Source organism: Echinops telfairi, unplaced genomic scaffold (assembly GCF_000313985.2).
Source record: "Echinops telfairi isolate 266 unplaced genomic scaffold, ASM31398v2 ScPeMD7_5;HRSCAF=22, whole genome shotgun sequence".
NCBI lineage: Eukaryota > Metazoa > Chordata > Mammalia > Afrosoricida > Tenrecidae > Echinops > Echinops telfairi.
The window spans coordinates 20,200,969-20,210,199 of record NW_022103901.1 but is presented as its reverse complement, the minus strand read 5'-3'; the positions used below and the strand labels follow the sequence as shown (position 1 = coordinate 20,210,199).

Sequence of the window (9,231 nt, the reverse complement as noted above, 5' to 3'; positions counted from 1 at the left end):
CATATTAGCAATTGTGAGGCTGGCCCAGTCTCTGGCCGTGTTTCATTCTGTTGTGCGCAGGGTCCCTATGAGCTGGAACGGGCTCAAGGACACCTACTGGCACTAACAACAACAATAATATATTCAGCGAATGGGACAGTGCTACAGAGTTGGGGGGTCAAGGGAAAGTCCAGGCCTGGAAAAAGAGAGGATTTACATTGAACCTGCTACATCTGCTGTGTTTCAGCGGCCTCAAACAGAAACCATCTTGCCTTCCACATTGAATGATGCCTCCCATCTTCCTTCTTCTCAGTGTCTAGCACAGGACCCTAAGACATAGCAGAGGCCTCACGAAAAGGTCGGTGCACTGTGCATTGTTTTGTTAAATGAATACCTGAGCAAAGGAGGTTTCTGCAATGGGAGGAAGCAAGTCGACGGATTTTCAAACGAATCCGTCTAGAAGAAGCACACAACTGCTTGCACAGAATGAGGTGCGCGTGAGCTATTTGTCTCACTGGAGCAGAGGAAGGGGCGCGGTGAAGAGGGAGGTAGGAGGGTGGTTGGGGTGGAGACTAGAAGGTTCAGCTCCAGCAGTCTCCCCTGATCCTGCCGAGCCCGTCTCCCCACCTCCACCCCGGCTGCCTTAAGAGAGCGTGGACGCCGAGGGGAAGGGGGGCGGCGGAGCTTTCCAGAACGAGACAGGATGTGGGTTGCGCTCAAAAGCCCCGCGATGGCTGGCGAGCGGCGGCGACACCCGAGTAATTCACAAGGCTGGAATGCAAATGAGGCTGGCGCGGCTGCAGGTCGCCGTGGAGAGGGAAAGGCGTCTTAGCCGTTGCTGGAGATCTGAGCGTCCCAAGGGCACGGAGGCGTCTGCATCTGCATCTGCATCCCTCCCTCCATCACAGCTTTTACTGGGGGAGGAGGCTCCCCACGAAGCTCTCCATCAGTCAGTCTGGGAGCTGGAGGTCGGGGTGGGGGCTGGAGTTGGACCGATTTGTCTCATCACATGATGGGGGACTTGTATCATGTGATAACTCCGGGGATGTTGGCAGCAGCATCCCAGAGCTATGTGGGCTCCAGGAACGTTTTGAATACGAAAACATAAATAAGCAGGTTCCCCTCAAAGCCTTTGCGCTTTGCTCTGGCTCACCCTACCTTTGGGTTGGTGCTTGACGGAATGGAAACCCCACTGCCTTGCAGTCCCTAACCTGCGAGCGCGCGCCCCCGGAAAGCAGGCCCCTATGCGGGAGCCCTGGCCTGGCCCGTGCAGCCCACCGTCTGGTAAGTCACTCAGCAGTAGGAGCAATTAGGGTCGGAGCTGTCCTCCATAGGGTACCCTTGTCGCACACGCGGGAAGCAAAGTGCCTAAATGCGCAGGACAGTCGCATCTCTCGGGCAAGGCGACTCGGCGTCCTGGGGGAGGAGTTCTGCTGGCTACACTGGGGTGGAAGGAACCAAGGCTTCTCTTGGCAGCCAATCTCTCCTGCTCACCCCTCCATTCTCTCCCCCCTCTCGTCTCCCACTCCACTCTTCGTTTTTAGTCTCCCTCACTTTCTGCTGGCCTCTCTATTTCCCCCCATCGCTTTCTTTAGGAGTTCCTTTCATTCTGATTTTTAACATTATTTTGTTTTTATATTTTATGGTGGGTTTGTTTGTTTGTTTTTCCAGTCCAGAGCCTGAAAGGTCAGCTTCTAAGGAGATGGGGTTTAGAAATGTACTAACTTTTCCTTCTAACCCCCCTCCCCCGCTTCCCCTCTCCCCCCAAGACCACGGAGATCGCCCAGGTCCTGGTGTGTGTGGATGGTGGGGATTGAGAAATGTCTTAGGGTCGTCAGCACTGCTCATTAGGCAAATGTTCATTGGCCCCAAGTCTCCCAGTTCCACTGAAGGACTGTCCAGTGACAGCAGGGAGAATTACAGCAGTTGGGAAACAATGTTTTCTGAGCTCACATGTCTGTGTGGGAGAAACCAAGTATTGTAGCAAATCAAAACCCACACTTAATGCTCGGGGCCCATTCAAGGGTTATCTTGAAGAGCTGGCTTAGAGTTTGAGAGCACATCTTTACAGAATAAGGCAAAGTGTTGGTTGGAAAACTGGCCAGGGGTACCAAAGGGGGGAAAAGACAAACAAAAACCCTCACTGCCATCCAGTGCATGCTGATTCATAGTGACCCTATAGGACAGGGTAGAACTGCCCCTGTGAGGGAGTTTCTGACACTATAGGTCTTTGCAGGAGTAGAAAGCCCTGTCTTTCTCTCGAGGAAGGGCTGGTGATTTCAAACTGCTGACCTTGCAGTTAGAAGCCCAATACTTAACCATTATGCCACTAGGGCATAATGGTTCCTCAGTCATGAAGAAGCTGAATATAATGAAATCACCATCATCGTGTCTGTAGTCACTAATGAAGGAGATATCGGTTATTTAGAAGCTACTGGTTGGCCATTACATAGGCGTACTGACACCCATTTAGCAGATAATAAATAACAATTATTGAGCACAATCCACTCAACAGTGGGATAGGTAGGTGCTATTTTACACCCTTTTCAGAGAAGGGAAAACTGAGGCACAGAGAGGTTATGCCACTTGCTTAAGGTCATCACTAAGGTAGTAAGTGACAGAGGATTTAAGCCCAGGCGCTCTTTGATCAGAGCCTACACAAATAATCACTGTTATAAACTGCTTGAAAAGATAGCTATCCAACAGTTACTAAATAATAGGTTCTGTGCAAGTCTTGGGGTCATATTTGTAAAAGAATCAGAGACACTCCCATTCTACGGCACTTACAATTTAGTGGAGAAGGTACTGATTTTAAAAATTCACATAAGATGACATATTAGTTTAAACTGGGATATTTGCTATGGCAGTAAATGCTAGGGTATTATGAGAATACATGGATGCAAAATCAATGCTCCTGGAAGCAGCAGTCAGGAAATCAAATGAGCTATTATTGCATTGGGAAACCTGCTGCAAAAGACCCTCTTTAAATGTAAAGAGCGAAGGTGCCACTTGGAGGACTAAGGTGCCCCTGACCCAAGCCATGATATTTCCAATTCCCTCGTACACATGTGAAAGTGGAACGATGACTAAGGAAGACTGTAGAGAACTGGTATATTTGAATTATGGTGTTAGCAAAGAATAGTGGAAGTTCCATGAGCTGTCAGAAACACACAAATCTGTCTTGGAAAAAGTACAGCCAGAATATCTTGTGGAAGCAAAGATGGTGAAACTTTGCCTCAGAAGGGATCTGTTGCTGGAGAAGGATATCATGATTGGTGGAGTATCAGTGGTGGAATATCAGTAGTTGGTTTTTTGGGGTTTTTTTCATGAGTCAGATGAAGGAGCCTGGGTGACACAATTGTTAAAGCATTTGGCTCAAGCTCACCCAGCACTCTGCAGAAGAACAAAGTGTGCTGGTCTGTTTCTGCAAATAGTACAACCCTGGAAACCCTAAGGGGTGCAGTTGGACTCTGTCCTGTGGGGTCACTATGAGTCCGAATGGATTTAACAGCAATGCTTTTCGTTTGGTTGGTTTTTAATGAATGAGAATATATGATGGGATATTCCTAGGGGAAGGGTTGGTCAACGAAGTTATCTCTGATTCTGTCATTTAAATTGGGATCTCAGAGAGGAGCAAGAGCCAAACAAGTGACCAATCAGAAAGAGCATTCTAAGCAGAGGATGACCTTGAGGGAGGACAGAGCTGGGACCAATAGTGGAGCAACAAGCATGCATGTAGCTAAGCACAGTGTATAAGTGGAGCCACAGTTGGGTTATCTCAATTATACAGGACTATGAAATTCAAAGCAAGCATTTTTCATTCCCGATCACTATCAGTGGGCAACCACGTGAACATTTTAAGTAGTCGGGAAACAGCATGATTTGATTTGCAATATGAAAAGACTGCTTTCACAAGAGCTCCGTTAGTTTTACTGTGTGGCAAACCACTTCAAACTTTACTGGTTTGAAACAATCCATTCTAGGTTTTGTTTATTATGGAAAGTTTTCAAACAATAATAATACAGAGATAAACAAATCAAGGACATTAAAAATAAAAATAGAATTATTTAGTATCATCATCATAAATTCAACTCACAATCAATCTTGTTTTCTCTAACCTGGCTCTCCGAATCAGGGTGAGTTTGAATCAAATCTTAGACATGATATGATATCATCTGCAAGTATGAACTACTTATAAAAAGCAATGACCCTCTTAATAAACAGATCCACTGTACCACCATCACATTCTCCCAAAAAAATCTAGAATAAGGCATTAATGTCATCAGATATCCATGCCTACAGTTGTGTGTGCTAGTTAATTTTTGGTTTTTATTTGAATGAGTAGTGTGTTGTTCAAGACATTTGTAACCTACAGGTCCCTTCTCTATATCCTGTTTGTTGGGTTTCACCTTGAAATTTTGTGTTGAAAACTTAGGTTATTGGTTCTCTAGATTTTTTCAAAGTGTAGACTCTGTTGGTTGCTTACTCATTTAACATATTCTTCTGCCCTTTGTGTTTTTGGTAAACTGGCAATAGATCTAAAGGGAGAAGCTTTTTTAAAAAGTGGTGAAGTATATCATGCACAAAGCTTATACAAAATGCACCTATATTGCACAAAGAATAGAAATATTCTTGTAATAGCCACAAACTGCTATTTAAGAAGCCTTTCAGTAGAATCCCCTTCATCTTTCTGCAGGTAAATCTCTCTTATGACTTTCGTAATAATACTTTTACTAGTTTCTTTATAGTTTACCACACCTGTGAACATATATAAGTAATATATTGCTTAGTTTTTCTGTTTATTTTCATGTGAATATAATCTCATGATATCATTCTATGACTGTCTTATTTTGCTGAATATTTGATGTTTAAGATTCAGCCATGTGTATTGATGTATATGTAACTAGAGTTCATTCACTTTCACTGCTGCATAGTAAACCATCACGTGGATTTGGTATAATTTATTTACCCATTCTGATTTTGATGGCTATTCCCCTGCTGCACCCCCAGCTTGGGGGGGGGTATTATGAATAATGCTGCTATGAACATTACTAGACATGTCTTGTTTTGTGCAACTATTCCCCTAGAGTGGTAGTCCTAGATCATAGAGTATGCCTGAATTCAACTTTATAAAGAAATAACAAATTGTGTTCTGCCAGGTCCTTTTGTAGATTTGGAATCCTTAAAACGTTTAGTTCCGTTTTCTCACCTCATTTTACTAGCTAAGGTTTCTAATACAGTACAGTGCAGGACAACAGACATTCTGATTCCACAGATCAGGTAATATGTGTGCTGAAGGGGGGCTTTAAAGTTTTGCTGTTTTTATCCGATTGAGACAATTTCCTTTTATTTCCGCTTTTCCCTAGAGTTTTTTTTGTTGTTGTTCTTTTTATTTTAACGGTTTTTGAATTTTATAAAATGCCTTTTTTTGGTGTGGTTGTTTTTTTTTTTTGACATCAAAATGATGTTTCAACTTGACCCTCTTAGTGTACAGAATTATATTAATTTTCAAATGTCAAACCAATATTGCATTCTGGAGTAGTCCTCTTTTAGTCAAGATAACATACTATTGCTATATAACTGGATTCTAAATGAGTTTGTATTATATAGATTCAAGTGAGTTTGGATTTTGGTTATGATCTTTACATTTGTATTTGAGAGAGATGACTCCACTTTCCCTTCCTGTCATGTTCTTAGGAGAGTTTGCTAGCAAGGTTGGGGTGTATTCGTGAAATGAGTTAGAAAGCATGCTTAGGTGTATTTTTTTGTCTTATAATTTCTGAAAGAGTTCGTGTAAGATTGGTGCTACTTCTTCCTTAGATGATATGCAGAATTTACTGGTGAAGGTCATCTGGGTTTCCTATGGAAATTCTGTTCAGGACACGATTCCCCTTTCTTACGGTATCATTGTCTGTGATTTCAAATGGTGACAAATCACAGGTATTTGACTCCATTCCTAGTCTTCTGAGTCTGCTGAAATCTTTATGCCTCTTCTAAGCTCCTTTCTAAGTCCTTAACCAGAGGAAGAAGGAAAATCCAAACAAACGTGCCCGAGGCCTGCCTTGCCTCTTTGGTTGTTTCTTTTTGTCCCTGGTCTTGCCATTGTAATTTTTTGTTGCTTCTGATGCTTTCAAGCCGATGTGTGTGTAGTTAATATTTTGTTCAGGTTTTTTTGTTATTGTGTCTTCTCTATGAGAAGGTGAGCTGAAAGAATTTAGAACTAGGCATTGTTTTAAAAAATATATTCAAATATAGTTGGCATATAGAAAAGTATAGAAATTATAAGTGCAAGACTGTGCTGGTGAAAAGAGATAAGGAAATAGACTGTTACGTGTTGTCTTAGTTATCTCGTTCTGCTATAATAGAAAGGCCACAAAGGGAAATTTTAACAAACAGAAAATTATTATCTCCGTTCCAGAGGCTAAAAGTCTGATTCATGGTGCCAGCTTTAGCGAAGCCCTGCTCTCTGTGTAGGCTTACAGTTTAGGAGGAAGGGCCTTGTTTCTTTTCATCATTTGTAGGTTCGGCATTCCTTGAGATCTTCGTGTGTTTTGACATCAATTTTCTCCTGGATCAAGGAGGTTCCCAGTACAAGAACCTGTGTCCTAAAAAACTTAGCTCTTTCTTGGTGATACTAGGACCCTCGCTCTTCATTAGCTTCTCTCTCCTTTTATCCCTTGTAAAATAAAAGATGTTACAAAAACCACACAGCAGAGAAATTCTCTTACATTGGATTAGGGCTGTGATAAGATGAAGGGTGTTGCATCCCACTCTTAATCATTTTATATCTGATTAGCTTATGACAACAGATCACACCACAGGGAATCATGACATAACTGCAAAGTACATCATTGCATAATTGCCAAGCCATTTGAGAATCGTGGCCCATCCAAAGGGATGCTTATTTCGGAGGTACATAATTCAATCCAGGACACCAACCATGTCTGTTTTGACATTTTATATGAGGGGACTTCAAAAATTAATAAAAAGTAGAATGAAAAGATCGTGAAAAATTTCCAGGAACTTTCCGAAGCCCTCCCAAAGAAACAAAATCATATATATGTATTGTTGCCTGTCTTGCATTGCTTTTGGAAGTAATTTTCAAAGATGCTGAAGGCAGGAGGAGAATACTACAGAGCAGAGGCAAAAAGAACACCTATTTATTATTATTATTATTATTATTATTATTATTATTACATGACAGAACATGAACGAACCTCACATCAATAATATTGAATGAAAGAAGCCAGACACAAAAAGTTCATAGTACTCTTACCTGAAAGTCAGGTTCATGCCCTGGAGAGATCAAACTCAATTAATGAACATTCCAAGTGGAACAGAGCAAGCCAGGCGAACAGAGCATGCTAGTGCAATGGAGGCTATTAAGCAGGTGCTCAGCTCATTCCAGTTCCCAAGCACCATTTACACCAATTTTTCTAGCGATCCTAATTACACACTACATGCAGGTGGGCTATCATTATTAGGGTAACTGACAAGCCACAAGAAAGCCATAAAAGGTATTGAGTACACGAAAAGAATGTTCTAATTTATTATCTCAGTGCCTGCTTTCTAGATGACTACGTCTTATCCAGTCTTTTTACAATAACCAGGAAATCGGAGGGTCAAGTTGACCTCAAACAGGAGTTAACATTCCAGACTCCTGATTGTATCCTCGGGAAGCATACGTTTGATCAACAATGGTAATACAAACAAAGCACTGAGCAAAGTTTAGTTACATGTAATCACAGTTAGCTCAAAATCAGAATGGCTGCAGTCATGCTCACCGTACCTTCAGTATGATTCCACTGACATGACATTTGAGTGTAGGCTCAACTAAGCTGACATATTGAATTCAGGATTGGGGTTTCTTTGGGGCTCCTGACTAGGAGGGGTCAAGGGAGACTTTTCAGGGTGTTGGTAATGTTTCATATCTTAATCTCAGTGGTGGCTGCACGTGTGTACATTTCTAGTAGTGCAATGAATTGAACATATGTGGGGTTACCCTACACATGTTAAACTACAGTATGAGAGTTAAGGCATTTTACAGTTGTTCTTTCATATGAATCTGATTTGCCAGTGTAGACTTTTGGTCTTATTAGTGGTCTGAATGCATCCCAGCTGGGATGTCAGATGACCCAGTGAGGTGAGGAAAGAAAACAGTGGCACCCCTATTTACATTTATTCCTTCCCTTATTCCTTCTAGCTTCCATTTCATGCATGTTTTCTAATAGGTTGATGATTATTGCAACCTTTTACCTAGAAATGATAGCTGTTGTTCTTAGGCACCATGGAACTGATTTTAACTCACAACAACACCCATTCTGTGACAGAGTCGAATTGCCCCCGTAGGATTTTCTTGGCTGTAATCTTTATGGAAACAGATCGCCAGGTCTTTTTCTCCCATGGAGAGGCTGAGTATGTTTGAACTGCCAACCTTTGGCCTAACAGTCCGGCTCTAAACTGTTTGTACCACTGGGGTTCCTTAAACTGCAACATCTGTGGGAGTACAGGGTCAAATTCACGCCACTGAAGTGAGCCATCAAGAGTTAGAGGCCACTAAATGGCTTCTTCATTGTAAATACCTTTTCAACACAATGAACTGAAACTAGACATGTGGACCTTACCCAGGTTGAAAGCCCGGGAATCATATTGATTAGCTCTGTGGCAAGAGACAATGGAGAAGCTCAATATCATCAACCAAAGCAAGGTCCAGGGATGACTGTGGAACAGATCATCAAACCCTCATATGCAAGTATAAGTTGAAGCTGGAAAAAAGGAAGACAAGTCCCTGAGAGCCAAAGTCTGACTTAAGTATGACCTTAAGTGTGTTGTTATTATATACCTTGAGTATATCCTACCTTGGAGCCCTGGTGGCATAGTGAATTATGCATTGGGCTGCTAACCCAAGGTTAGCAGTTTGAAACCACCAGCTGCTCCAAGGGAGAAAGATGAGGCTTTCTACTTCTGTAGAAAAATTTACAGTCTTGGAAACCTACAGGGAAAACTATACTCGGTCCTACAGGGTTGCTATGAGACAGAATGGACTCATGGCAGTGGGTTTATGTTTCTTTTTTTTCTTTTTCATATCCCACCTGAATTTAGAGACCATCTCCAGAACAGGTTGGACACACTGAACACTAATGGCTGAAAATCAGGCAAGTTGTGGTTGACGTCGTGTATGAAGAAAGCAAAAGGTCATTAAAAAGACAGGAAAGAAAAGGAAAATAAAGGCAAAAGTGGATACCAAAAGAA

General features: G+C 42.1%; 1 protein-coding gene across 1 annotated transcript in view; it reads left to right on the top strand.

Annotated features, from left to right (window-relative positions):
• The first annotated feature begins 1,172 nt into the window (after positions 1-1,172).
• TNRC6A (trinucleotide repeat containing adaptor 6A) overlaps positions 1,173-9,231 on the top strand; it is a 210,379-nt gene continuing 202,320 nt past the window's right edge. Inside the window, exon 1 of the mRNA XM_045285958.1 lies at positions 1,173-1,263. The gene's annotated coding sequence lies outside the window, so the exon portion shown is untranslated. The remainder of the gene's footprint in view (positions 1,264-9,231) is intronic.